This window comes from Puma concolor, chromosome F2 (assembly GCF_028749965.1).
Source record: "Puma concolor isolate L17-30 chromosome F2, mPumCon1.1.hap2, whole genome shotgun sequence".
In the NCBI taxonomy this organism is placed as follows: domain Eukaryota; kingdom Metazoa; phylum Chordata; class Mammalia; order Carnivora; family Felidae; genus Puma; species Puma concolor.
In genome coordinates, this window is record NC_141684.1 from 64,250,969 (window position 1) to 64,277,986 (window position 27,018).

At 41.9% G+C, this 27,018-nt stretch overlaps 1 protein-coding gene and 1 long non-coding RNA gene across 3 annotated transcripts in view; one reads left to right on the plus strand and one right to left on the minus strand.

The window, feature by feature from the left end:
* Window positions 1-26,747, minus strand: part of SULF1 (sulfatase 1) — a 182,240-nt gene extending 155,493 nt beyond the window's left edge. Inside the window, exon 1 of one of the 2 annotated variants that reach the window (XM_086695222.1) lies at window positions 1,304-1,537. The gene's annotated coding sequence lies outside the window, so the exon portion shown is untranslated. Of the gene's footprint in view, window positions 1-1,303; window positions 1,538-26,426 lie in introns of those variants that run through there. The other variant, XM_086695221.1, reaches the window with a different exon arrangement.
* On the plus strand, window positions 1,656-5,324 carry LOC147572064 (uncharacterized). Its single transcript, XR_015246643.1, has 3 exons — window positions 1,656-1,789; window positions 2,939-3,114; window positions 3,765-5,324. It is a non-coding gene; the product is annotated as an uncharacterized LOC147572064 (long non-coding RNA).
* Window positions 26,748-27,018: the final 271 nt, after the last annotated feature.

The following is a 27,018-nucleotide window of genomic DNA, read 5'->3' on the forward strand; positions in this document are numbered from 1 at the left end:
TTAAAAAGATTCTTTAAAAATAGACATAATTTTATAATGTATCCTATGTTTGCTGAATAAATAGCTCTATGGCATTCTGAAATCTGATATGAAATCTTTCCGCCTGGCCCATTTTGGATGTTATGCTATCATGTAAAATTCTGAGCACTAGATAGATACAACAAATGTAAGAGTATATATGTTTAAATATATATTTAATTGTCCTGAACTCTCACATATGTATGTGTATAAACATACACACAAACACGCGCATTTATACATACTCATTATATGTGGTTTTTGCATCTGTGTATCTAAAGATAAAGAAAATCAAGCTCAGCGGACACATCATAGATAGCACTTCTGGCACTAAAAGTGAGAGGCCTTGTTTTTCTACATTATTGCCAATTTCTAAGTCTCGGTTTTCTTACCTGAGTAAAGACAGTAATTTTCTATATGCCATACTTAAGCCAAGTTGTAATCATGGTTCTGTAAATGCAAATTGCACAAGTCCCCAAAATAGAACTTTCTTTAAGTTCTAGTTTGTGTTCAGAAATTGTATCTTTCTTCGTGTTGTTCCAGGGTTTTAAGTTCACTTTTTGTTGAAAGACAGTTTCTCAAAGCAGTGAGCATCATCCCTGAGTAAAATACTCTGTGAATTCAGCATTCTTTACGAGAACCGTTTAATAACAGAGCTTTGGGGTTTGCCAGGGCCTGAGAAGTTAGTGTCCATGTTCCTTTAATATTAAGACCTTTCAGCTATGCGGTGAAAAACTTAATAACAATTCACATGTCCACTACGGTTACAGTGCTTTTGTAGAGTTTATACAAGCCCGTGCAAGTTTTCAAGCCTACACCGAGAGACGGGATTTATTTCAGAGTGTGAAAAGAAACTTCCAACAATTCCATTTGTCTGAAATTGTGAGCACTGCAAGCAGAGAACCTGAAGATTAAAGTCCCTCCATCCTTTCTGGTTGCCTAACAAACAAGGCAGGCGAAGAACCAGGAATCCTCTCTAGGGTGACGAGATGTGTGTGGGACGGCCAGACATGACCAGGAGGTGGTGAAAGTGGCCAATTTCAGCACCTGGCCGGGGTGCTCTTTCGTTCAGTGCATTATCAACCCAAACTTCTTTCCCCTCCCATGGTCTTTGGGAGGCACCCTACTGGGTGGAGGACCTTGGCCAGAAGCACACTTTCCATCACCCAAGAACCCGAGCTGAGCGAGGGAAACTGACTCCTGAGGAACAGATAATATGAGGTGGACCAGGGCAGCGAGGAAAGTTTCCTTCCTTTCTAAAGAAAAAGCAGAGCATCATACTTACAAAAGCCGCCTTCAAAATCTTCTCTAGAGAACAAGCTCTGGGAACTGAGAGCGTGCAGAGGAGGAGAGATAAGGTGGCAGCGGGACTTCCTTCCTCCTCCCGAGGGCGAGAGTCATTGTTCCTTATCTCCCCTGACCTCCGAGGCGCGGGGAGCCAGGGAGGCCCGGCCTCTGACCCGCGCCGCCCTCCCCTCTGGCCTCCGCGCCCGGGCTTGGGGTTTCCTCTTTGCCGCTACAGCCGCCCGAAGATTCATTAGGGACTGTCTGCGAAGTGCTTGCAAGATGAAGAGGGTTATATAAGCCCGCGTATTATTATCATCACACACCCCCATAGAACCAAGGCTGCCAGACAAACAAAAGGCAGTTCCAAGAAGAGGAGGAGCAGAGGCAGAAGTTACTCTGGGGGTGAATCTCGGGACACCGCCGAACCGACTGGGAAGGAAAAAAAGGCAACTCAGTGTTGTATGCAAACGTCGGCAAACAAACAGTGAGCTGCAGCTGGCCGGCCGGCGACGGGGGCAGGCTCCTCGGAGGGCGGGCGGTTCCGGCTCCCCGCCCCGGGCGCCCGCACGGTAGCCGCCTGTGGCGGGACGCAGTGGACGGGGAAGATGTGGTGTTTGCAAAGGCGGGCGTTCCAGAGACCAAGTGCTGAGCAAACACTCATGTTTCTGAGACTCAGACCAGGTGTTTGCTGCTGCTTCTCTACGCCCTCTCTTGTTTTCCCGGCGAAGGCTTGCAGGGAGCTCCCTGCTCCGGGGCTGAACTTTAGTCCCCCAGTTGCAATCTCTGTGGGTCTCGTGGTTTCTTTCTCTCTTTCTCTCTCTCCTTTTTTTTTTTTTTTTTTTCCCTCTGTGGGAGCAATAGACCGAGCCAGAGGGTTCTTTCCCGCCTCCCTGGAGCTTGGGTCTGAGAAAGTTCTGATTCACTCTGAGCATCAATCTTCCTTGCTGACTCTCCCTCCCCAACTTGCTACCTCCTATTTTTTTTTTTTTTTTAAGATTCTTTTTGTCCTGCCCTGTTCCCGGCCCTGCTCCCCATCTCCCCAACTCCTAAGGAACTTTCTCATCCTGGTGTTCAGAACTCCCGTTTATTTGTCTCCGCGCTCCTGACCAACCTCCCAGCCCTCGCTTGGCCTCACCTACCCCAGCACATTAGAATATGAATCATGCTCTAAAGATGGCCTTTCAGTTCCTTCGCTTCCTAGCCTTACTCACATCCTCCTCCTCAGCCTGGAATGTCTGCACTCCCGTTTCCTTCAAAGCTTAGTTAAATCCCAACTTCCCCACAGAATCCTTCCCAAATTTCTCCTCTTTTGTCTGCCGGCTCTGCTTCTCTGCTGTAATTCAGCGGCCATCTGCCTCCCTCTAGGCTCCGAGACTTATGTGTTTCCCCAGGATGGCCTAGGGGACCGGGGCCTGTGTCATGCAGGCGCTTAATGAATGTTTCCTGAATTTAACCGACAGCCGACCTGATCTCACCTGGGCCATCAGTCTGGGAGCCAAAGGGGCCCTGTGTACCGTCCGTGGGCTCAGGTGAACGCAGCCACGTGGTGGCGAGATATTGATGGTGGACCTGGGCATTAGGCTTAGAGGGGTTTGTGGATAACCTTTTTTGTTTGTTTGTGTGTTTTTTAAAGGAAAGCTTTACAAAACACGGAAAGGGGCATCCAGACTTTACCAGAGCCAGCCTCCCCTCAGGTGTAAGTTTGCGAGGGTAACAGAATGGCCGGCATCCACTGAGCCTCTGCTACTACATTTAGAAAACCTGTAAAGTGGAGCTTACTTAATAGAATGCCAGGAAAATTCCCCAAAGGTGAGATTTTCAGAAATCAGACTTCTGGGATGCATTTTACCGGGTGGGGGGGTGGGGGGACTCCTCCGCCATTGAAAGAACCGCAGGCTATCACAACAGCAATTGCACAAACGAACAACAGCTCCCTGGTGAATCGTTTTATGATACAGGGTGAAATATAGACCGTGAGCTGTCAGGTACTGAATTTCTTGTGGCTTAGCATTAAAGTGTTCTTAATGACATCCCCCCTGATATTCTCTGGTGAAGGCAACGTGCTTTAAATTCCATCTGTGGTGGTTGGATCGACCACGGCGTCCTTTAAGAGACTTGGGGTGTATCTACACAGTACATGCTCTCCAGTGCACACAAAATGTTCAGTCAGTTAGAAGAATTTTCCCGCCTCCACTAATTGGGAACAATGAAAACCAATTCAGGTTCTAAAGGGAAATGTTTGCCTCAAGTTCTTGAGGTTTTGGCTTTAGGAATGACAGAAGTCTCGTGGCAATTTAGCAGTTCAAGTATAGGATATTTCCTCAATCGGAGCCATGATATTTATTCTAGCTCCCATTTGAGAGACCCTACTAGGTTCCAGACACTGGCTAGATGCTTCACATGCATCCTTAACGCAGCAGTTGTCCTAAAACAGAACTATTTTTATCTTCACTTTGCAGACAGAGAAACTGGTAACTCAGGTCAGGAAATGGCAGAACGAGGATTTGAACCCACATCTATCTGTCTACCCAGCCTACAATTTTTCCATTCTGCTGAAAGCTGGGAGGAACCTTAGGCAGTGTCTCATCCGCTGGTTTTCAAACCGGATTCTAAGGAACGCGAGGCTCTCCAGGAAGTGCTTTAGGAATCTTTGGGGAAGAACTGGGAAAGAGGACATGTGTTGGGAGGCCAGGTAAGTTGGGCTTGGCCCCAGTCATTGGATTCAAACAAAGAAGCTTCATTTCTATCTGTTTTATAGTGACTTTAAGTTTTGTTTGAAATAAGGGTTTTGCTACTAAAAAGTTATTTTAAAACTCTTGATCTAGGGGCTCCTAGGTGGCTCAGTCGGTTAAACATCCGACTCCTGGGGGCACCTGGGTGGCCCAGTCAGTTAAGCTTTTGACTTCAGCTCAGGTCATCATCTTGCAGTTCACAAGTTCGAGCCCTGCGTTGGGCTCTGTGCTCCAGCTCAGAGCCTGGAGCCTACTATGAATTCTGTGTCTCCCTCTCTCTCTGCACCACCTACCCCACTCGTGCTCTGTCTCTCTTTTTAAAAAATAAATAAACATTAAAAAAATGAAAAAAAGAAGAAAACATCTGACTCTTGCTTTCAGCTCAGGTCATGATCTCGGAGTTTTGTGGGTTCAAGCCCCAATTTGAATTCTGTGCAGACAGCATGGAGCCTGTTTGGGATCCTCTGTCCCTCTCTCTGACCCTCCCCCACTTGGGCTGTGTCTCGAAAATAAATAAATAAACTAAAAAAAACCCAAAAAACAAAACCAACCTTCTTGATATAGTCTAACTTCCTCATGAAGAAGTCCAGAGAGATAAATGTCTTGCCCCAAATTTTATAATAGGCCCAGCATTAACTTCAGATGTCCAAGCCCTTTCTGAAACCACTGGCCTCCCTGTACCCTTTATCTCTTCGCTTGTTAAACAGCAGGGAAAGTGAGAGATCATCTGACCTGACTGTCTTTCCTGACAGAAGTCTTCATGAAAAATGGAAGGCAGAAAAACACCTTGGCTTCAGCAAGCTAGACCGTTTTTGGCCATTGGCTGTAAGTCTCAAGTCAGTCTATATTCACCTCGTGACAAATTAAAATCAAGTGAGGAATTAAATATGTAATTTGTCTGGATGGTTTAGGACCCTCTTCCCCTTCTCATTCAAATCAAAGTGAGTGGCAAAGGACGCTTTTGCATGAATCATCTTGTTAGTTATATAGGCTTGGCTTGAGGGCACTCTCTAGAAAACTGTTTACATCCCCCTGTTTATTAATCTAGTCAAAAGCAACTCTTTCGAGGCGCCTGGGTCGCTCAGTTGGTTAAGTGTCTGACTCTTGGTTTTGGCTCGGGTCACGATCTCACGGTTCGTGGGTTCGAGCCCCACGTCGGGTTCTGTGCTGAGGGTGCTGAGCCTGCTTGGGATTCTCTCTCTCCCTCTCTCTCTGCCAGTCCCCGGCTTATGCGCATGTACACGTGAGCTCTCTCTATAAATAAATAAATAAATAAATAAATAAATAAACAAACATAAAAAAATAAAAATAAAAAAAAGCAACTCTTTTTACAAGAGACACGGTGTGTGTGGCAAAGACATTTTTCTTGGAGGGGCCAAATATAGCAAGGGAAAGTGAGCTCCTCCCTTCCCTTGGCAGGCGGAAAGGCTCCCCACCTGGCCAGCTCCTCTACAGCTGCCCCAGCTGCACTCCACCTGGTCCCCAGCCTAGTAAGTCTCATTTCCCTGCCAGACCACACGATCCTTGAAACAAGCCAACTGTATCCCGCCCTGGAATCAAGGTACACTTCATCCTCTTGTTACTACAAAGCCTACCACACCCCCCCCGCCCCCCCCCCCCACACACCCGCCCTAGCCTTTTCTGTTTCACTGTGTTCTCGAATGCAACCTCTGTGTGGCTTTACAGGCGTGTAGCGTCCGCCTCCCCTGGGCTGGTGGCCTATGTGATTGACAAACCGCTGTTGTTCCCACATGTGCAGTGTCGGACGTCCTGCGTCTAGTCATTCTAGAACCTCTTACCCACGGGGTGAAGAGGAGGTGAACAAAACAATGACCAGACATGAATACTGATACTAAATGGAATTTTGCAGAGAACTAATGCCAAATATCACATCCTTTGGAGTTTTGCTAAGTGTCAGGCTATTTGCAAATAGAAATGAGTTTTAACTGAAATTATGTCAGCCAGAACTGACCTTTATTAATTTCCAGGCCCCAGAGCTTTCCTGTCTGCTCTTTTTAATTTTTATCGTTCTCACCTGGAGATTTTTGGGAGTAACAGCATTGTTCTCTTTCCTGAGAGGACTTAACTTTAGCCCTGCCTGAAGGCAAAAGAATAAAAAGATGACCCTTCCATTCCTGTCATTTAAATCTCTACTAACTGCATTCTTTCTGTAAAATGTAGCAGAAAGAATTTTTCCCATCTCCACAGCCGAAGAGATTATAATAAACAGCTCTTTTTTCCCTCCATTTGAAACATTCCAATATTAATATATTTCCAAATTCTGAGCCCTAGAAACAAAGCTTTAGATGTAATTTCTTTTCCTATTCATGAGATTTACAATAGGAAGGTCGTGTTTGTACTAGATTTTGGTTTGAAATTAATCTTCTTTTCTCCTCGGCATTTCTATAGAATCCAGGCACTTCATTATTTCACAGTCATTTCCAAATATTAAATGCTTGTCATTCTTGAGCAACGATCTAATCTTCCCTTTATGGGTGGAGAAACAAAAATTGTGGAACTTGCAAATCATTGCCAGGGCATAGATCACTCTAAAGGTTATGGCTACCCATTGACTTTCTTTCCTCCACACATTCTTTGACTACAAAGTAAAACTGTAAATTGTTCCCTGAGCATCATGTATGGCATCCTCTGACTATTAGGATGTATTAACGAAGAGCTCATTTGCATTCTGCCTTACAAGAGACACTTTATGGAGTAAATAAATATATTCGAACTCCACAGCCAACCTCAACGCTGAGGCTGTGCTATATCATCACACCCCCTTTTCTGGCCTGTGCCTCGTACAGATCAGAATATATTCTCGGTTCAGTTGAACAAGGGTTCATTTAACCCACATCTGCTGCTGATCAAACCTCTATTTTAGGAGCGGGGAGTTCTTTTTCAGAGATAGATTCTGTCTGGAAGGTCTACGGCGGCAAATAGTCCTCATTAAATTTCACAACATTTTACCAACAAATATACAGTACCCGCTTTTATGTGATTATAGAACCCAGGCAAAACCCGGCACCCCCACTTCAAAGGATTCCTCACTTGACTAATTCTAAAGAGTAAATTGATTTTCTCATCATTTGTTGTATTTGACAATAGAAAAGCTGACGCAGCAACATTGCTAACATAACAGCTCATTTCTATTCAAGGGGAAGGAATTTGCGTTAATATTCTTAATGACTGGCATCTTTATGAGAAATGTGAAATCATTTATCCTTAGCAGTAACCTGACTAGGATTAAAAAGTACTTGGTACTTAGAACGGAAGTCATCTGTCAGGAAAAATTATTTAGACTGATGCAAATTAACTGAATAAATTGGCTTCCTAATTATGGTGTATATATTCAAGTTTGTTAAAACCGGTTTGAACTAAAGCATTTGGAAAGGATCTTTCAAGAAGTGATCTGACATTCTGTTGGAGGAAAAGATAACACATTTATGTCACATTTCCTCAGGACTTCTGGAAATGATTTAAGAAGCCAGGACATGTAAATCAAAGGAAAACACATTAAGTAAGCATGTACGTGTCTTGCTTATTAGGAACGGCAATAATGCCTTACAGAAAACACCGAGTGGCGTGTGTGTGTTGTGGTGCCCTAGATTCCAAATCAGCAGTCGTGCTTTCCTGGGGGGTTGTTTCCACCCTGTCAAGGCTGGCTTGGGGGTGAGCCCAGGGGATGAGGCTAAGAGATGAGCACTTCGGCCAGCCCATAGCAAACAGTGTGCAGACCAGTCTGTGTTCTGTAGGACTTGTTCCACTTTGATATGCACAGTGTGCCGCACCAGTTAGCAAGTTTTTATTGGAAGCTCGGTCTTCTCTTCCTCGCCAGCTTCACAGTGAAACTTCATCTAGCTTTTTACCAAAAAAAAAAAAAAAAAAAAAAAAAAAAAAAAAAAAAAAAAACTAGTAAGTTGCGGGAAGAAGCACTTTACCAGCATTTGAGATTGAATTAGTCTGGGGGAAGAAAAAAGGTGTAAATTGCAGAAAAATGTAAACTGCTTTCACGTAATTAATGACCCGGTTTTACTGTTTAGCATTTATATGGAACTTTCTTTTGAGAGACAGAATTGATTTTTGGAGACTTGGGTCCAATTCCTAGCTCTACAGGTGTGTAATATTTTCATCTAGCTCTTTGCTTACAACTAGAATGACTAATATAGGAATAACAAAGTCTAAATGTGAATAGCAGCGTCTATCATGTGCTAAGTACTCAGTTATCATTCAGTTTCTCCTCCTTTTACTTTTTTTTCTTTTTTTAAAAGTTTATTTTGGGAGAGAACGAGAGTGAGCGTGAGAGGGGGAGGGGCAGAGAGAGAGAGGGAGAAAGAGAGAATCCCAAGCAGGCTCCACACTGTTGGCACAGAGCCCAATGCAGGGCTCAAACTCATGAACCAAGAGATCATGACTGGAGCTGAAACCAAGAGTCGGATGCGTAAGCAACTGAGCCACCCAGGCTCTCCTCCTCCCTTTTCTAACAGTCTTTTAGGGAGTTTGTGTCCTAAGCATGAGTTCAGTATTATTTGCCCTGGGTGAGTAAAAAATATATTCCTTCTTTCAGTAAGCATTAGTGAAAGGGTGACCCTATAAACAGCTGCTTAAGTTTCCGTGTTTAAATATGAATACTTAATTATGTAAAGGAAAACAATAGGGTTCTCTCAAAAAAAGGCAGTGCTTGATAATCATTAATAATAACACGAATGTTATTGTTGTGACTTCAGCCTGGGGGACAAACAGTTATTCAGGGGATTAGGTAAACTCAGGGAGTTCGGGTTTATGTTAGAAATCCTAAGAAAGCTTTTGCTAGAAAACAGTGGGTTAGAGAGACATAGAAAATATGAACAGAGGGAACATCATCCAAGAAATTCAGCATGTGCCAAATTCAGATTATCCCCTCCAGTCTTTTTGTGAACAGGCGGAGGAATAAATTGCGTATGCAGAAAACATATATGCCAGAGAGAGGAGCTGGGGCAAAGCGCAGGGGTGCAGATTGGGCTGAGAAAATGGAAGAAAAAGCAAGAGGTATGTGAGACAGAGCCCTGGACACAGCTAGTGCAGAGTATGCACTCTTTGGGAGATGCTGATTAGACGATGTCCGGAGACCGAGACAGGAAAAGGTCTCGTTCTGCAGAATCTGCAAGTACCCATGTCTGGGGCTGGCAGGTGCATTAGTAAGGAGAACGAGAGGCTAAGAGCCAGAGCCTGAGGCAAGGATGATGGACAGCAAAGGGAGTGATAATGGGCAGTTCCCGAAAGGAATTGCTTTATGCTTTAAACTCATGCCAAGTTAAATAACCTGAGACCTGATATGTGACTGACTTCCACGAATGCAGTTTTTACCCTGAAATTTCCTTACACTGCAGTAAGGTTAAGTTGTGCACTTAAGGTGTCCGTGTGCTGTGCTAGGGTGCAGGGCCAGGACAGGGGTCGTATTACTAATAGAGGAAGGAGGAAGGTGAATGTGGTCTTCTCAGCTCAGCTAACCGTTCTTATTTGAGGAATAATGTATACAGATGAGTATTACCAAAACCTTTGGAGTGGGAAGAAATGACAAAAGGGATGGCTCAAAGCGTGGGTTGGAAGAAGAGAGGGAAAAATGTGTGTCGGATATCCCACCACCTGTCTTGAACTCCTCTTTTCTCCTCCTGGTTTCTTCTTGTGTCACTGCTCAGTGGGCACCTGTCAAGGGCACCTTAGAAAGCCAGCTGGGTTCACCTCTTTTTTCCCCAACTGGTTATAGCAAAGAGAAAAACTCATAAAGTCCAATTAGTAGTGAGACTGGGCATCTCTTTTTGTCATATAGACAAGAGATGATAATCCAAGAGGTTATCCAGACGGTCAAAAGCCATATCTGTCAGATTATCGACAAAGCACTTCAACTTTCTAGGGGAAGGCTTTTTAAAAAAGCGAAATTTGTTTTCTGTTATTATTTCTTTTTTTCTGGCTGTGAAAGTTGTGCTTTGCTGTGAAGCCAGGTTTGGTGAATTGAACCAATTTAATTTTTAGGTCTTGTGTTTAACTATTTAGATCATGACATCTTAAAAGCTTTTTAGAGAACTCCAAACATCATTCATTCATTTAACAAACATTCATTCAATGCGTAATGTGTGTTGGGGGCTGCTGCTGATGTGAATGAGATGTGGTACCTGCTTTTTCATACATTTGCTTTTCCATACAAACTATGTTCTTGGAAAGAATTCTGTCACTCACAGAATTAAAGAAATTACTGACATATGATAAAGAAATTGGTTTAAAATATCAACTGAGCTTAAAGAAAAAAATGGGAATGTGGAATAAGGACAATTTAATTAATGATAGGGGATCTGGAGTACTCCAGATGCTGATTTGATCCCTATAGGTCAACCATATCAGTTAACTTAGTCAAGCTCTCAGATCCCATTTCGTTGTTTGCATGATGCAGACTCCAGGTCATAGAGTTGTTGAAAAAGACTAAATTTGATAATGTATATAAAGCACTTACTTGTACATGGAAGGTAGGTACTTAAGAAGTCTTACCTGTTATTATACATTATATTAGTAAATAAAACATAGGCATCTTTTTCAGTCATTTTGTTTTGTTCTTTAAGAGAAGGTTTTTTGTTTGTTTGTTTGTTTTGTTTGTTTTTTCTATTGCTAAATACAACATGAACCCAAGAAGTTTTAGATATATGGTCATTAGGGTATGAAAAAGCATTGTAATGTCAAGAGGATATAATGGAAAGAGTAGTGGTTCTGGAATTTGAGGACTTGAGTATCTGACTGTAGAATATGACTCTGCCATTTAGTAGCTATGAATAAGAATGATATGTTACCTTAGTAGCCTGTTTCTTAATCTGTGAAATGGGTTCAATACAGCCTGTGTTATCAACTTCATCCAAGGAGTTATGAGGACCAAATAAAGTAGAATTGTCAACATGATTTGTAACAGGTAATATAATAATAAGTTGTCCTGGGCTATGGTACTGATTACTGGTGATTGATTGGAGAAAGGTGTGGTTGTGGTTTCTAAATACTTTAAGTGGGAATTACTTTTCAATTTATATAGAAATAAATTATAGGTTTGTGGGAGGTGTGGAGAAATAGAAGACCTGGATCCCATTCTCCACTGTGCCTCTGATCAGCTCTATTTGTGTATGTGAATTATTTAACTCCTCTGTGTTCCTGTATTTTAAAAATTTTTGTAAATAAAAATTTGTAAAAAAAAAATTGAAAATAATTACCAAAAAACAAAGCCAATTCCTTTATCAATTGTTCACTTGCTATCTCTGTCCCCCACTGAAATATATATGCATATATATTATATATATATATTTTTTTTTTCCTTGAACTTGATGAGAGTAATTTGAAAACATCATGGTCTTATACCCCTAAATATTTTTCAGTATATATTGCCTAAGAATGTGGGTCTGTTTCTTATTCTTTAAAAGGGGCACAGATGTTTAGCTGTGTGACATGCTCCACAGGGTTGCCGAAATCAAATAAACAATTGAAAGCACTTTTGGGGCACTTGGGTGGCTCAGTCAGTTAAACATCTGACTTCGGCTCAGGTCATGATGTCATGGTTTGTGAGGTAGAGCCCTGCGTTGGGCTGCACTGTGAACGTGGAAACTGCTTGGGATTCTCTCTCCCTCTCTGTCTGCCCCTCTCCCACTTCTGTTCTCTCTCTCTCTCTCTCTCTTTCGCTCTCTCTCTCAAGATAAATAAATAAACTTAAAAAAAAAAGAAAGCACTTTGGAAAGGTATACATTGTTATATAAAATCAAAGGATGTGCATTTCTTATACTGGGAACAATCCAATTACATAAAACTTCAGAGGACTCACAAGTTGTAAGTGCAGTAGAGTACAAACTAAGAAAGTCCATTGCACATGTCTGGAACAAGATGAAGAATAGAGCGAACTCAAGAGTCTCTGTGATGCGTGAGAGAAACAACAAAGATGCTCTCACACTTTGCAACATAACTTTGGAATTCTATTCCTCCTGCAAAGACTTGAATCTTTACGCTGTTTTTTACTTTAACAGTTTGCCATTTTGTGTGGTATTTTTGGTAGAGATTATGAGCATGTTTGAGAAAAGGTCGCAGAAACTCAAGGGCATTTGCTGCTCAATGGCAGGACCATAGAGCTCTAAGAGTTTAATAAGAGCTCAGCTTTATTTCTTGTGGTCCTCCCTTTAAGTAGTGAACATGACCTGCTTTATTTTCATTATAGACAACAGCTGAAATACAAATAGGAAAAAGGAAAGCATGTTTTACAGAAGAGTTCAGTGTATAGGCTTAGTCAAAAATAGTATGAAACTAAGTGTTCGCGTGAACCAAAGAAATAATCTTTCATAGAATCCCTTTTTGGCATTTGCTGTAATAATACGGTTTAGCTATGTGACAAACAGGTAATTATTCTGCCACATTATCTTTGCATTCTCTGCAGAATTCTTCCTTTCATCAGAAGTTGTAACACTGGTAAGTTCAATTTCTTTATAATTCCAACCAGATTTGCAATCACATTCTCCAGTGGAGTGAAATACGACCAATAACTTGAAAATATTTATAAAAATACTGCTTTTCCGGTCACATATTTCTTTCGTTGCCCTAAAAATCATAATGGCTTCCTTTAGATACTTAAAACAACAACAAAAAAAGGAAATCTAGAACACGTTTTAGGAACAAAACTATTTTTCAAAAAGTCAAAGCCACACTTAAGCATTCTAAATTCATCTTTTATTTTGAATTATTAAATTGTTATTCTTTATAATACAACACAAAAAATGTCAGTTAATGACTAAGAAATACATTTGTAATCCAATAATGATTGATTTTACTTCCTTTGTAAATAAGTCAGTTTTCAACATAAATTATACAGATATATAATGGTATATACACTTGTGTAATTTATTAAGCTATGAAGAATATTGCTTTTAGGCTTCTCTTGGGAAAATTGCAGTACCTGAGTAAGAATTTCAAATGTTTATTTCTCAATGAGGTGACGTTTCTGAGGAAAAGCTCAACTGTTCTAATGCTACAGTTTTCCCCAATATTGAGAAAATGTGATGTTTCTTGAATCGCTTGAAGCACAGAGCAGTGAAAAAGGAGTTAGAAGACACGAGTTCTAACACTGATTACTCCACTTACTAACTCTTTAGACTTGGGCTTGTCTTCTCTCAGATTCAGCTTTATGGGGTGCAGAAATATTTGCATACCCAAATATTTCAAATTCCGATGATTTAGCTTAAGAAACGATGTTTTGAAGGGATAATGATTACTACTGTCATCATCATTTGGGTAGGATCCTTTTAGTGTAGGTTAGAACATGCCTCTACAAAGAAAGTTCTCTATACTAACACCACATAATGTTCAGATCATCCGTAGCAACAGTGCTTGGGTATTTTTGTTAGAGTGGATTTTCTGCAAGGAATATATCCAATAAATGCTTTTTCTGGTATTTGTTCCAGTCCCAAGAATTCTCGACAGTACCTGATTATTCATCATAGCATCCAGCAAGAGGGTCCATGGTCACAAACAAAACTGGGCTCATACCTTCACATTTTTGTTAGATCCTAATGTACAATAGACCTATGAACTCCCTTTGGTCCTGGTAGAATTTCACTAACATGCACTTCTTGATGAAGCCTAGCTTGTAGAAGTTTCTCTGGTAAGAATGACATTTGTGACTTTAGGCGGGTCTCTGAATACCCACCAGGCCTCAGTTTCCTCAGATGTAAAATGAGGGATTTTACTTAGATGATCTCTAAGGTATACCTCTAACCTTCTGGGTTTCTATAGTGTTTTATATATCTTTCCTGGAAAATCTATCCCTGATTCTGAATTATTTTTTAAAACTACAAGAACAAAGATCCGGTAGGTTTGACAGAATGTGTGTTAATTTCCTTTTTCTTTTGCGTAAGTTAAAGCCTGTCATCTGACTGGCTAATTGTCCTACAACTGAGAAAACTCCTTAGCCAAAGAATTTTTACAATCAAATCCTACTGTAAAATTAGAGAGAGAGAGAGAGAGAGAGAGAGAGAGAGAGAGAGAGAGAGAAGCAGTATGATTTACTATGGAGTTTATAGGGCATTTTAATTTATGCTATGCAGCAGATAGTGGATATATTCATTCAGGTGGCACAAGTCTACATATCTGTCACTATCTCTGAAATGCTTGTCTAGCCATAATTTTACAGGTCCTTAAAAACAGAATTGTCACAAACTCCTCAGTTCAGCTCTCAACAGAATTTAATTGATAACATAGAATCCTGAGTGGCTGGCCTGTGAGTGTCACCCAGCTATACAATTTCACAACTAATCAAGGAAGATGGGAATTCGAGTTGGCCTATTGTCTATTTGAATCTGTTTCTGGATGGAATCCAGCTGGCTCAAACGCAGCCCTGGAAAGTGATGTGGGCAGAAGATGGAAAAACATTTAAGCCAGAGAACCAGCACCTAAGATAGAGAATTGCCTGGCGGAGCTGTGGATTTGTTGCTGATTAGTTTGCTAAAATTTCTCAGTAACCAAAATGCAATTTTCTATCCCAATTGTCCTTAAAAAATCTATGAAGAGTAACAATAAATGCAAAATTGTACCTAATTAAGAGCTAATATTACATGACAAGATTTTAAGTGGTGACAGAGCACCTATGAGAAGTAATAAATAGGTCTATCACTGGAATAGTTAGGGAAAGAAAGTTCCACGGAGGGAAGGGGGTTGATTTTTCTTGAAGGATGGGTGAAATCTGGAAGTTCAGAAGCATGATGAGAGGACACTGTCAGCCTGGAAAACAGTAGGAGCAAATGCTTAGGAGTGGAAGTAAGTGATGTAAATTAGCTGCTGCACCGGCTTCATGAAGAGCAGAAAGCTTATGTGGAAAGTGGGGTGGTTCTAGTGGGAAAGATTATGCAGGTCCTCGGATGCTGATATTTTATTTAGACTGGGCGCTGTAGAAAGTGGAGAGATGGCTGTTTTAGGGTAAGAGCTGACATGGTGAACTGCTCGAAAGGGAGGTCGGTTTAACAGTGGTATGTAAGTTGAGTAGGAAGAAGAAAGAGACAAAGAACAGAGCTCGATTTAGAAGCATAAGGTGATGCAGAATTGAATTAAAGTCCTTCCCCTTTTCCCCCACCACACCTTCTAATTTCAAGAAGTCTGTTTTATTTATTCAGGCCTGTTTTAAGGAAGAGCAGAGTTTGCCAGTAGCCAAGAATAATGTAATCTAGGTGGGGTGGGGGGAGGGCAAAATAAAGGCAAAGAGGTGGTGGACAGCGTGCTCCCTAAAGGCTAACTGATGTGCTCAACATCACATGGCTAGTGGTAGCCAAGCTCTAGAACCCAGACGTCCAATGTTTTTTTCCACTGAACCACCCTGCCTCTTTTTCCTAACTATAATGCTACTGCCATTATTCAGCAAATTTTATTTCATTGCTAGCAACATTTGAATTCATTACTTGCTCAGCATGAAATATGATTTACCTGAACCAATGAGGCAGCCAAGTGGTGTATTCTAAGCTTCCACAGGGGTTATAACAACGGAAAAAACAATTGTAGGAACACCTCCAATTCCACTTCTGAGACTACCGTCGTGGTTGATCAGAACGGTAGATCAACAGTGAGAAATGAAATGGCTATTGAAAATAACAATTGCTATACGTGAAGCACAATACAGGGTATTTCTCTCTGTTTTTTGTCTTAATTTTTGTGTTAAAAAAGTGACTCTGACAGAATATATTTTGACTACATTGACATTTTCCTGGCTTCCTCTCCACTTAATCTTTTTTTTTTTTTTTTTTTTTTACACTAGGACCACACCTCTCTATTCAATATGTCTTTGTCTCTCTGAGGCAGGTCTGGAAGTTGAACATGTAGGAGTAGAATCCTGAATTGAAGTCGGGATTTAGATGGTCTGAAATTAAGTTTAGGAATAGCAGCTCACGTTCCATACCCCAATCTCCAAGCAAGCACACTAGCCCATTGACCTAAGGGGGTACCAGATGAAGAGATCTGACCTGGTATTAAGCTTGGCAGCTAAGCCCAACTTTTGTGCTTGCGGCAGATGACGTTTATTGATCTAACTGTGGCACTTGTGTATTATATCTTTTCCCCTTGGTTCATTAAACGGGATGTCTCATGAAGTACCAATTAAATCATTAGCCATTAATAGCTTTCAAATATAAACTGGCTCATACCAATTAGACCATCATGCATGGCAACCGTGAATGAGAAATGGATTACAGGTGCTGTTACTTAGGCTGGCATTTCTCCCATAGGAACCAGGGAACATGGTTCAGAAAACTCAGTTGAGTAAAATAAAACAGGCCAAAGTCTTCATTAAAAACTTGAATAGCACCCAAGTCTCTTTTGAGGAACCGAAATGCTGTCACGTCTCCACAGGTCAATGCTATTCCCACTTATTTCTAGTAATAAGACTACATTTTAATTCTAAATCTTGCTGACTCAAGTAGTGTATTCTTTCAATCATGCTGCCCCCCCACATCTAGTGCCAGAGTTTGAAATGGAAAATACAGTTTTCTATTTCTAAAAAAATTTTTTTCAACGTTTTATTTATTTTTGGGACAGAGAGAGACAGAGCATGAACGGGGGAGGGGCAGAGAGAGAGGGAGACACAGAATCGGAAACAGGCTCCAGGCTCTGAGCCATCAGCCCAGAGCCCGACGCAGGGCTCGAACTCACGGATCGCGAGATCGCGACCTGGCTGAAGTCGGACGCTTAACCGACTGCACCACCCAGGCGCCCCAGTTTTCTATTTCTAATAAAATTACACCTAATCCTGGAAACTATGCCCTGATTTAGTACAAAGAAGTGACTAAAACTCTTATTATTTTGAAGAGGATCTTATTAACGACGTATGTGGCGGAAACAAATAAAATAAAAGGGCAAAGGAAGAGGGGATAGAAAGAAAAGCAGGGGATGGGGAAACCTATCCCAAACCTTAAAATTAAGAATGATTTGTCTTTACGGTGAATGAAGAAGGGAGTGTCTATACCGTTTGTAAAATAAGTCATTCATACATTCTGCAAAAAGGTTGTCCAACTCTTCTACGGTAGAATTTAAAGGTTTATGGACAGAAGCAACTGAAACATTTCATTTCTTCTTGCCTCTAGATTCCCTTTTAATTATATGTCCCTTTCCATCAGCATTTTCTTAGTTGGAAGAAGAGAATTATAGGTATTCTGTAGAGGTAGTTTGTTATTCTGACTTGAAAATTTATTACGTCCCCAGAGTTTAAGAACACTAGACTTGTTATTTGACCAACCATTTTCTTAACCTGAGAGAAGATCCTTTTGATCCAAGGAGGAATATGTTATTAAGAAAAATCACAGTTGTGCATTCCATCTTATGTACCATTGATGATCAGGAAATTCGATTTCATGTTTAAATTATAAAGTATTATAAAGTTATCCCAGGCATAGTTATCAGTTTACAGATAACAGAGAAACATTTATTCCACAACGACCATTGTTACTTTGGAAATTTAGAGTGCTGCAAAATGGAAATTCTACTTCCAGCACCCCCATTTTCTTATGTGGTGTCACCATTCCCCTGTTCCCTGGCTTTGATACATCAGTGTCACCTTTGTCACTTGTCCTCTATTTAACCAATCACCAAGTTGTTGATGCTGTTATTTTATCTCTTCATAATGTTTCCTACACCCATCCTTTCTTCATTCTCAACATCGTCACTGGGACTGGGCAACATTTTTTTTTGTTTGTTTTGACCTTTGGTCTTTGTCTTGTTCCAATTGTCTTGTTGTCTCTCTTCTCTCTTTCTCTTTCTCACTTCCTCCATTCTTGAAAGGCCTATTGCTTAAACTTCCTAAGGTACATTTTAACTATAAAGTTCAACTTGTATACTTGAGATGTCGTGACACATCTAGAATCTAGCTTCATGTAGCTCTGACGTGACATGCTTAATACAGAAGACAGAGAGTAGAGGCATCAGAGGACCACACTCTACTCTTCTCCTTTCCCTCTATCACTCCTCTTTTCTCCCTCTCTCCCTTCCCTTCTTCCTTCTCCTCTTTGTCTAGTGCCCTCCTTCATTGTATTCCCAAAGCGCATCTATACAAATGCTCTGATTCAATTTTTTTTTTTTCCAACGTTTTTATTTATTTTTGGGACAGAGAGAGACAGAGCATGAACGGGGGAGGGGCAGAGAGAGAGGGAGACACAGAATCGGAAACAGGCTCCAGGCTCCGAGCCATCAGCCCAGAGCCTGACGCGGGGCTCGAACTCACGGACCGCGAGATCGTGACCTGGCTGAAGTCGGACGCTTAACCGACTGCGCCACCCAGGCGCCCCTCAAATGCTCTGATTCAAAATGCTGTGTCTTGATTTGAAAAGGACATACCTGGCTTAAGTCCAAGTCCTTGCTGAAGAGGAGCTTTCCACCATCTTGGAAAGATACAGCCCTGGGAATGCTTACTGTGGTCTAAGCCCTGTGTTAAGCATCTTACTTTCATTATCTCACTTAACCTTTATAACAACCCTTTGTGGTAACCATATCTCCATTTTATAGAAAAGGAAACTGAATGAAAGAGAGGGTCAATAGGCCCCACACAGTTTGTAAAGGATAGAGAAGATTCACTGCTCTGATTCATCTGCTTATGATCTGGAGCAAAGTCTTGCCCAGCTAAGGTTCCCATTCCTCCAATAGGGGGCTCTGTTGATGTCCTTTTTATTTTATTAGACCTTAACAAGGGGTATTTAATCACCACATTCTTTGCATTACTATTAAACAATTGTTTGTGTGCATGTCTCCCCTCACAGCTAAATTAGATATTCCTTCAGGGCAAGGATGGTGTCCTGTATTATTTTGCATTCCTCTCCATATTGGGACAGAAATGCACAGGAAGCTCTCAAATACATACAGAATAGACAAATTAACAAATCGATGGAGCTTTCTTAAGTCTGTTCCTTTTGGCTCTATTTAGATTCTATTTAGAAGGCACATTGTGGCCATTCCTTAGGGCATCAACTCAACGGCTAAAAAGTAGTTTAAGCTGTTTGACATTGAGTATATCCCCCAAATCTCTTTTAGTAAGTATAGATATTGTACACGAAAAAGATGGTGATAACACATGTGGAGACTTTAGGTGTCTCAAATAACAAATATTACATCACCTACGCTTTTATTCATCTGCTATATTCAGAACACTTCTTTTTCTTAGCAGCATGAAGCTTTCAAGAGGAAAAAAGAATCACATGATTTGCAGGGGCCTCTTTGCTGGGATGCACTTCTTATACATGAAAGTTAAAAAGCTGAAGTTTCAAGAATATCTGGATGCAATGCCAAGCACATCTGTTTACTCAGAACTTCTATTCAGGGGAAGATTGATTATTGGCAGGTGAAGGTTAAGGGGGAAGCTTTAAACTGGCAGGAAGTCTATTCAGAGGACATGTTATATTATAGAGAGGTGCTTTTGGTGCTAAGCCATATTAGTGATATGAGTTTGAAGATAATACCCACAGGTGCACACTTCTAAATTAATTTAATAAATGCACACTTGGCATGCAGTTAATCTTTTCTCACCATGACTCTGGTATAGCTGATATCTTAGAAGAGTCTAACTTTCAGTTTTATTTTAAATTACTATAGCAGGTGTTATATAACAACATACGTGAGCTACAACAACAAACCACAAAATTGGACAATAGACAAAACTCTCTGTAATTCAGATCTCTATTTTGTTTATTAGGAGTGTTCTAGTATATTGCTCAGAAAACTGGGACAGCTCTTAGGCTGGTATGTTTCGGGCTTCTTTCATCAAGGGAATGGATTCAGAGGGATTTTCTTGAGTTCTTGAGACAAACTTGGGTTTTTTATGAAGTGAAAAAGTTCATAGAGTATTAGCTTTATTCGCAGATGGGGAGAACTGTAACACAAGTCATAAAAAACTAGTCAGGGTTTCAGTTCATTGTAGCAACAGAACTAGTATCTAGAAACAGCAATCTGTAGCTGAACTAAAGATCTGGGCAATGCCAAAGACAACAAATAGATTAAAACTGAGGAGAACACAACAGAAGCAAAAATATGTGAAGGCAGGTAAAAATCTATGTCAGAGCCAGTAGCTCACGAATAGAAAAGTCAATGACGGTAGTTTTATAACGTACTCGGATATGTGAGAAAACAAGTCCCCATCTGACTAATGGTACTCTTCTCTTACAAAAATGTCAAGGCTTGCTCATGTGTTTACTACCCAGATGAACGTTAGAATCCTTATTTTACTTTTAAGCAGAGTCATCCGGGCTCTTGCCGGTTCCTGAACTCTGTTCCCACCACCAGCCATCTAACCTTGTGTGAAAATTTGATTAGTATCACACAAAATGTGGAGATTAATTTTGGGACACTTTACGTCCTACAATGAATTTTCTTTTTTCTTTTCTTTCTTTCTTTCTTTCTTTTTTTTACCCAGAAGCACAGTGTGTCTGTTCATTTCTTCAGCCTAGCAATTTAACATCAGTCTCACCCACCACAGTTAAGTGGTGACATGTCCCAGTCCCTGGGATTCACATTTTAAAACATGAAGAAAGATGTCTCACAGATTTGTAGCTCTGTGGTTATAAAGAAAATCAGAGTATAAGAAAAAGTCCTACCTTTGAAGGTGAAGTAGAGACCTCCATTTTTTTTGTAAATTAACAAGGTTTAACACATTGTTGTGCAGTAGTACAAAGATCATATACTTTGGGGGCAGAGGGAGCTAGTTTAACTGAAGCAGCCGAGACGAAGTCAGGCAACATAACTGTTAATGAAAGTTCTATGCACGTGTTTGCTGGGGACAGGGAGGGATCTCCAGAAAGGCCTCCTTGCCCTTTATGCTAGAGGAGTTTCTTTCCTCTCCCTGGCCTGGGGCAGGTGCACACCAGATGATCAGGCTTGGAAAGAATATCCTTTGATGTATCCCAAGATCCTGAAAACTGAAATTGAATGACCGGTGTCCACAGATATGTTTGGGAGGTGGCATTCAGTGCTTTGTTAGATAATTTCTCAGTGAGCTGTCCTTCTGGGGAAAGGACACAGAGAGTAGGCTCGATGTTTGATGGTGGGTGCAGTTTGGGAAGAGAACCGAGCTCAGGCTGATTGCTTCCAGCGTTTTGTTAAATTTGCTTTGGAGGTGAAGGACAGCAAAGGTCCAAGCCCCTGGTTTTGTCTAAGTGGTATCTCGCTTTACCAATTACTTCTGGAAGCTTGACCTGACTCCTACAATGTTTTGCCAAGTTATTATTTCTTTCTAAATAGTGGGCCAGAAGGAAGGAAGAGGAGCACATGACCCTTTGGTGAATTCCACTCCCTGCTGGGGTCCACCCCTCGGACCCTTTGTTCCCCCAGCGCTGCAGCCCAGTGCCTGCTCTTTATTATCCTTTAATGCAGGACCCAGGACTCTGCTCCTCCCTGCAAAGTGTATTCAACTGTCACCATTGTCCCCACAGATCCATTAACTCAGTTGCTCCATGCCAAAAGCAGCCACCCCTCCGTCTCCCTCTCCTACTTCCTCTGCCCTCCCTCTGTCTCCCTCTCCTTGCCCTCCCCATCTCTCCCCACCTCTCCCCGCCCCTGCTATTGGTGAGAGTCTTACTCTCTTGATCTTTCTTCCCCTTCCCCCCCTGCTTTTGGTGACAGAAAAGGCTACCTACAGACACACCGTAAATACATAAAATCAACGACTAACATAACTGAGATGAACACATTCACGCATCCTGGATCTATATCTGTGTACGCACCTATCAACCTCCTTTCTCTCCCATTTATTGCACATGCGCCAAGCCAGCGCTTTGTGTGTTTTCTCCACAACATCCTCAAGGTAAGTACTTCTGACTCTGTTTTACACAGGAGGGGGCTGAAAGGCAAGTCACCGTCCAAGGCCACTCAGCTACTGAGCGGTGGTCCCTGGATTAGAACACAAGTCCACCTGAACTGAAGACTGTACTCTCCCGCTTTCAAAATCATAGTTGAAATTTTATACCATGAGGGGCAGCTAATAGATGTAATTTCTACCATAGTTACAGAAAGCTGAAATAGATGGAGATTTGTCATTGTAATACTCAAACTTCATTTGGGGCAATAATTTCACATTCTGTTTAGGTGGAATTTGTTCTAAGCTACCCCAAAATACAACCACTCAAGTGTCATCATTTTGTTTTTCTTCTCTCTCACGGGGGGAGAAGACTCTTAGAGCTGGCAAACAGCTCTAAAGTGGGGTAACCAGAGAGAAAAGTGACTTGGATGTTTGAATGTCCCTGTGAACTAGTCAACACACAACTATTAGTGTCTTCCGTGGGGAATACAGGTAGATCAAGCCAGTCCCTGTCTTAGGAGACCTCCCCCTTCCTGAGGAGTCAAGGGAAAAATGGCAAAATAGAAAACAAGATAAAATCAAGGCGGTTGTGCTAAGTGCAACCCATACATAACGAATGGTCAGCTTCAAGGGAAGGAAAACATCCCTGGGAGATGTGGTAATCAGTGGAGGCTTCTTGGAAGAGATGGGACTGAAGCTGACAGTTTTGAAGGATGAAGTTAGAGAGATGATGTGTGTTCTACACACTCTCACAAACATAGAACCCGAAGGAACAGTGCCCGTGAGGGCAGACCCTCATTTTGCAGACAAGCTAGAAAAGTAGAGTGGTTGCGGTAAGAGAAGAGACCAGGAAGCAGGGATGGGGGGTGGGGATGGGGTTGGTGTTGGGGGCTGGGGGGTGAGTTGAACTGGCCACTTGGGCTGCAGGGAGAAGGAGGTTTGGCTTGTACTTCTGTAAGGATTTGGTGGAAGACGCTGTCAGAAAGTTGGGACCAAGGAACAGATGGCCAGCATGTCATGTGAACTTCATTCTGTGAGTAATGAGGGTCCATGTAGTAGTTCTCAGCTCAGAAATGCTTTGATGGAAGCAGAGTTTTAGGAAGCTCAGTCTGGACCGGTGGATGGAAGAGGGAAATGGAGGCAGGCGGACCAGATAAGAGGCTGTTGTAATGATCCACGTGTGTGATGCAATCATTGTACTGGAGCGGTGGCTGTGGGCCAGATGTGGGAGATGTTTTAAAGGAAGGACTCACAGAATTTGACGACAGATTAGCTACGGGGGTGAGGGGGCTATTAGAGAGAGAAAAAAAAAACCCAACAGGCTAATTCCCCTCCTTCCTAGCATATTGAGATAGAATTGAAAATATTTTAAATAGGAAACACATTTCAGGACAAACTTTTTCCAAAAATATCTTCTTTCAAACGCCTCCCCCTGCCAGGGATCTAACCTAAAGTAGAGGTAAATTTACCATATGACCATAGAATTAATTTCATACATGGGCTTCTTTTCCCTCAAAGTCAATAATGGTGATAAAAATAATAATCTATTTAGAGTCAGCGCCTTAAACATTTTAATCCCCTTAAACATACTCCACACTCTCTACACAAAAATATTGTACAGGGAAAAAAGAACCAGATGTCCTGACCTGACCCACTGGTTGGCCTCAACCACATGGCAATGGGTGGAAAAGCTTAATACTCAGTGTCACAAAACTTGCTTTATAGATTCGTAATGTGTAAACCATTTTAAGTCTAAAATACAAAGGAAGCAAGCCCCTATGCATTCCCATATGGATATATAATTAGGAAAGGAAATGCAAAGTGTCACTCTTGACACTTGTCTCTACTATTAACTATTACAATGGAAATGACCACAACAATCTGCCCGCAGTCACATAAATTTCCTTAGAAGTGAACAGAGAGGAGCCCTTTTAGTTCTTTGATGAAGGTTCCCACTCACAACTTAGCATGAGCTCAGTGAATATTTGGATTGATGTATGTTAGTTTTCCACTCGACCATAAAATGGATTTTGCAACTTACTGAATCAAGCTTTCAGATGGCCTTTCGCCTCTGAGATCCGTCACCTGACTGCGTGCCTAGATAGCAGGATGCATCAATAGTGCCAGTGGAGATCTGCACCCCCCCCCCCCCCGAATCTGTTCCCCTTCACCGGGAGGGACAGCCTTGGTGCTCAAACACTTTTACAGCTGTTGCAATACTGATGGGAACTTCATGTGTGTTAACGGCGCAAGTGCTGTCAGGAAGAAACCAAATGTCAAACGGAGGTATGTAGAAGTCACCATAAATATGTCTCTGAATGTTTACCATCTGGAACCGTAGATTTAGATTTTGACAAGCAACTGGGATTGCCCCGTGGGCACTGTCTTCTAAGCAGAGCCTCTTAGCTGTGCTAAGTAACTTCATCGTACTTTAGCCTTGTTGGGGGGATGGACACACCACTTTGCCTTCTCAAGGTGTGAATTTATTATTTCTCAACATTCCCTTTTTTGCTTCCATCCCGCCTAATCCTGCCTGCAATGGGCTTTTGGGGGGGGGGGTTTCTTCCATATTGTCAAAGTCCTGGGCAGGCAGCCTGGTGGTCAGTCTGTGACATTAGCGACATATGCTTGTGGGGCTCCATGGCTAAATGAAACTTGCCTTTGTTAGATGCCATCACACTCATCTCCATCCTGTGAGCAGAAACTTTACTTTCTTCTGAAATACTTCCGTGAGAGTGAAAAATGGCATTGGTGGTCAGCACGATACCTGCTACATGCTGTGCGCGTAGTCCTAATCCTAACACAACCCCAGATATCAGTTTGCCTTTCTGTCTTTATTTTTTTAAGCCCCGGTTCCATTGTAAAGCCAAAGTGGAATGACTGGAATTCCAGAAGACTTCAGCTTATGAACTTAGTCCTATTTGGGTTATGTAATATTGGGAACCGGATAATACTCAGTCGTCATAGCTGCCTGCTTATTTATGAGGATAATTTCTCACTGAAGGGCTTTGAGACCAGAGAACACTGTGAATAACAACTACACACCATGCTGAAGCGTTGTTTTAATCAGAACTTTTAAAAAAGAAGATGAAATAATATCAACTGGCTGCAAAAAAAAAAAAAAATGTATAATGCAACCTGAAACATAATTTTACAAGCATCTTTAGGCAGTTGAATGAGTACAGAAATCACAAAGCACTAGCCATAAATCCTGCTGTTCAGCCTATTAAACAGCTCCCATTTCAGAATAGCTTATATACAGTATTATTCATCAGATTTCTCACCTGCGGAGGGTAAGGACAGTGTTGGGTTTCTCTACCAAATGTGAGGGTCCGGTAGACACAAGAACTCTTGAGCACCACAGGTATATGGACATGAACGTAGGAGGGCAAGTCTGTTAGAGTGCAGAAGAAGTAACTCATTGACTCCCCTAGCTCGGCCAAAAATTTTAAAAATGAAAATTTTATTTTTTGATCCCTGTAAAAATAAGGCGTCAGTTTGAAAGGCCTTTTTTATGCCACACACTAAACGTAGTGTATAAACCCCATTGTTACATTCGGCTCAATTTAATTTTGGTGGGTGCTTTTGGCAGATTGGTCCCATTAATAGCTACTCACACAGATGATGGCAACTCATTTTCTGTTGCTCCGGCACCGGATGACCATTCATTTCCAGTGACTAATTTATAATTAAAGCCTTTTTTTTTCAATGTTTGTTTATAACCCAGCCAGAAAATCTATTTCCATTTAATTAACACTTCAGATAGCCTGTTTGAAACCTATAAATGTCGTGACTTTAATGATCCATCACAGAGATGCTACTTTAGTTTTCAATGACTTGTAAAACTTTCACAAACAGATCTGCAAATGAATTCCCTCCATCTGCTTCCCTGCAGCTGCAAGAGGGATAAACTCCGTTTAAAGAGCATTTTCCTACTTCCTCCTTTTCTGCTTGTCTTCCAGCTCTGAGCATTTCTGTTTTAAAGCTGATCTATCAGCTGCTCAGAGGGCAGCCTCTTCTCTCAAGGAGTTTTCAGTCGCCAAATTGTGTTAAAAACACTTGGGTCCGTCATAAATCAGACATAATGCACGTTTTAAAAATCGGGCAAGGAAGCATTTCCACCTCTGCCGGCAACTCAGTAATAGACTCTTACGGGGAGCTTTATAAAGTGAGGCGTAAAATGCAACAGTTCGAAAGTGAATTTTAATTCTGAAAGCTAAAATAAATGCTCTCTCGGCCTGACGCGTCCTTTATGAACAATCCGTAGCTCCCGCTTCGGGTAGGTAAGGAGGGCATTAGAGAGTACGAATGCCACTCCAGAAGGCGTTTTCTCAGCTACACCTTCAAGAGCAAGGCATGGGGAGTGTTCGCTCTATAAAGACAGCCAAGCACCCAGCTCCTCACTGTTATCTGTCCACCGTACAATAGCAGCATTGATAGGAGAGCAACAACTGGCTTTGACAAGTGTGCTGTGCTAGCATTCCATTCAAAACTATGTTCAGAGAGAGAGGGAGAGAGAGAGAGAGAGAGAGAGAGAGAGGGAGGGGGGAGGGAGGGAGAGAAGCATTCAATGTCTTTTACTTTACCTGAAAAAACTGCCTTTCTTGTGGCTGCAGCAAATGAATTCCTCCTCTGCTTCCAAAGGCAAAGTAGCTCTCTTGCCCGCAACTCTCACTTGGAGAAGACCACACAGCTCCAGCAAGACAGCCTCCCTGCTCCTAATCCCCACTCGAATGTGATGACACACACTAACCCCAACCATCTGGTGAAACACGTCCTCAAGCACTCAGCACGGTGGTGTGTCAAGACGGGCTGCCCAATCCAATTGCTGGGGCTGGGTGTCTCTCACCGACTGGAGGCTGAGGGCAGGACTGAAACTGGAGGTCTGAGAACTCCCAGTCAAGTAACCTGAGATTTCAGAGAGAAAGGACGGCTATAAAGAGGGGAGGAGTGGGAGGTGCTAAAGAGAAGGTGGAGGGAATGAATTATTCTGGTGGCCAGTTGTGCGTTACTTTTCACAACTCCCTGTGCTCCCCCGGGGACGACTGGGACCCTCCCGGGGATGCACTGAAACACTAAAAATCTTTTCCTGGCCAACCTAGTGAGGGCAATCTTCTCAGTGAGGCACCCTCCCCTCACGCACCACCACCACCCCCAGGAGAGAAAAGATTCATCCTG